This window comes from Protomyctophum bolini (assembly GCF_963924005.1).
Source record: "Protomyctophum bolini genome assembly, chromosome: 18".
NCBI classification, from domain to species: domain Eukaryota; kingdom Metazoa; phylum Chordata; class Actinopteri; order Myctophiformes; family Myctophidae; genus Protomyctophum; species Protomyctophum bolini.
In genome coordinates, this window is record NC_137879.1 from 31,430,561 (window position 1) to 31,434,050 (window position 3,490).

General features: G+C 42.6%; 1 protein-coding gene across 1 annotated transcript in view; it reads left to right on the forward strand.

Annotated features, from left to right (window-relative positions):
• Positions 1–1,231: 1,231 nt before the first annotated feature.
• The window catches only part of LOC308333644 (uncharacterized protein), a gene marked incomplete at its 3' end in the record, with an annotated part of 34,665 nt that continues 32,406 nt past the window's right edge, over positions 1,232–3,490 (forward strand). The window contains exon 1 of the mRNA XM_080790100.1: positions 1,232–1,262. The remainder of the gene's footprint in view (positions 1,263–3,490) is intronic.

A 3,490-nucleotide genomic window follows, 5' to 3' on the forward strand; every position in this document is an offset into this window, starting at 1 on the left:
CCGTGCTCAGCCACTCAAATCATCACATTCCATGGTACACACAGACACACAAAGCTGGGCATAGGAGGTGGGCCGAGGGACAAGCGCACTTCAGAAATTATGATCATATACGTTGGCCTCAATATTCATTTTAACGTATATATTTTCTCCGGATGCTAACAGTTATCTCTCTCTCTCTCTCTCTCTGTGTGTTCCTGCAGACAGATATAAATGCCAGCTACCTGCGAGCGGCGAGGGCGGGTAACCTGGAGAAAGCGCTGGACTACCTTAAGACTGGGGTGGACATCAATATCTGCAACCAGGTAACTAACTGGCTGCCAAAGCTCTACAACCAGATATGACAGGAGATAGTGCTGTCATCTCTGTCCTAGATAATGTAATGCAAAATCATGTTTTTTATTTTTATTATTATTATTATATATTTTTTTTTAGAAAGAATGTAATATATATATACAATCAATGCATTCATATTTTGAATGGCAGTCTTCGTTTTCTCTGTGTAAGTGGTAGATTTAGACGGCATTTTTGTTGAATCACAACTTTGTGTTGATTTGATCATGAACACAAATTGAACACAAGAACCTTTTTTAAGATAATACTGTCCTTGTCAGAAACATCTAGCATAGTATTGAACCTTGGACCATGGGAATACAGTAGATAATACATAGCAATACCGCTGAGTAGCTGCAGATCATTGATAGGCTCTTTGAATGTATTTTTCCCATAGCCTGTATCTGCTCAAGCTTAATAATAAAAAAACAAAAAACTAACGAGGACTAGCTTTAGATTATTATTACAGGCTTGAAACACTTAGGCCGTGTTGTATACACGTTGGGGCGTCGGTAGCAAAGTGTACTATATAGGCTTTGAAGTCTGACAGTGTCGCGAGTTCGAAATCCCGAGCCCGGCAGCGGATTTACTGAAATAAAGGCAGAAAAGTTCCCGAAAAATAAATAAATGATGACAATATAAAAATAGGGACACCAGGCTGAAAGTGGTTAACATCATACAGTATGTCCTACTTAACGCTCTGTTTTTTATTTCTCCGTCTGCTTCTCTCCCTATACATCTCTCTCTCTCTCTCTCTCTCTCTCTGTCTCTCTCTCTCTGTCTCTCTCTCTCTCTCTCTCTCTCTCTCTCTCTCTCTCTCTCTCTCTCTGTAGAATGGTCTGAATGCTCTCCATCTTGCCTCCAAGGAGGGCCATGTTGAAGTGGTGGTAGAACTCATTAAGCAGGGAGCCAATGTGGACGCAGCGACCAAGGTATGTCCTCCTGCCCACAAACTATACTGTTGACTTGGGCCAATGACAGCAAAGGGCTGTTTCCTCTTCTAATTACGACGTGTGAGACACGCTCTGGCACACACCGATGCATAAATGCATAATGTGTATGCTGTACGGACCACGCATGTGAACACCTGCCAGTGACTGCTGTACATTCCTTGTTAACTCCTGACAGTGTTCACGCCCGCACGCACGCACGCGCGCACACACACACACACACACACACACACACACACACACACACACACACACACACACACACACACACACACACACACACACACACACACACACACACACACACACACACACACACACACACAGAGTTTAGCTGCTTCAGCAGCTCACCAACCTGACAGTGCCAAAGCAGCACTAAAGTGAATGAATATAGCTATGAACTAGTACAGTGGGCTGATTTGGAAGGAGGCAAACGCACTGCCAAGTGTCCCACAGAAAACAGAGTTAGAAACATCTCTTGGCAGGAAGGGAAGACATCTGGAACCAAAATCTGCAGGATTAATAGCAAAACATGTGCCTCCTGGTGGCGCTATAATGGTCCAATGTGAAAAGGGTCTTCCTCGGCCTAGTGCGTGCAAAGTTTCACGGAAATCAAACGCTGTGTTCACGATTTGAGGCATTTTGTTCAAAACTAGCCACTCCTGCAAACTTTAGATGCCAATCTTAGCCAATCAGGATAGAACATGAAGAGTTGGACAGAGCTGTCTTGATCACAGCTTGACTATAGTGATAATGTGTACCAATTTGCGTGATGTTTGAACAAAATGTGTAGGAGTAATACCGGTATGCCTCCTGGTGGCACTATAACAAGCCAATGTTTCTTGCTGATCAGTCAAACACACACGAGGACGGACTGACGGGTCGGGCAGGGGCCACACCTTCGGCACCAGCATGCTCATTCGGCAAAGTTCCCCATGTCCAAGCATTGGACTCGAGTAAAATAACACTGCCAAATTGTGTCTTCATGCATATAAAAGGTTATGTAATTTCAAGACGGAATAACAAATACTTCCCAAAAACATTGAAAGTGACAATTAAAGGGGAATTAATAGGCTGATTGTCATATTTCACGTCTACTTGTCTACTCAGGCTTTTGTGAACACCCAGGACATGGTTTTTTTGTTGCTCGCTTCAGTTTTTAGATATTTGATATTAATTTTATCTGACACACCCCCTTCCTATACAAACTCCATTTTAACCATGATACTGTAGATACACCTAACGCACAAAAAAAACGATAAAATGAAATATCCCTTTTAAGTGTGCTAAAAACATGGCAGACTGTGTAATACTGACTTTAGTACAAGCTAAACAGATGCAACTAATTAATAACGGGTGTGTTACATTTAGCACATTGACACATGCACATGTTGACTACTGTGATTCTGGACACTCCTAAATATAACACATACACATACACTGACTACACACACACACACACATACTGTACACATTCCTACACTGTCTTCAGAAAGAAATAAAGAAAGAAGAACAAAGAACAAAAGGAAGACAGATAGAAAGCAGAATGTAAAAAAAGGTTGTCTGAATAGTTTGCAAAGCCACTGCACATGTACAGTACAGTACAGTACAGTACAGTACATTCCTGTGACGTATGAGCTATGTACCGCTATGTATTTCCAAGAAGCGAGGTGGGTTTCTCTGTGGCAGTCAGCCATGACATTCTACGCCAACTTGAGAACGGCACGTAACAGGGGCCAGTGCACTAGAAGTAACACGTAACAGGGGCCAGTGCACTAGAAGCCAACATTCATGCCAGTAAATTATTATTGAATTGAAAGGGAGAGTGAAAGGGAGGGAGAGAGAGAATTATAGGGAAGAGAAGTTGGAGGAAAGGTTTTCCAGACACACTTTCAAATGTTAAGTGAGTGTTAATCATTTAACCACGTTCAACCCGGTGCCCCTATTTCGCGGCACCGTAATTTATGTGCAGACATTTTCAACGATGAGAATAGCGGATCTCCAAGCTCACAATGTGTCACGTCGAGACATCGTGGTGAGCTTGTAGACCGGCTATTATCCGCTATCCGTTGTGTGACACAGTATACTAACTTTATATGGGACTTGAGTGGTTAAAATGAATGCTCAGGATTTCACAGAGTACATAAAATACAGACAAGGGGAGAGCGAGAGAGAGAGAAAGAGAGAGAGAGAGAGCTCAGCATTTAGCA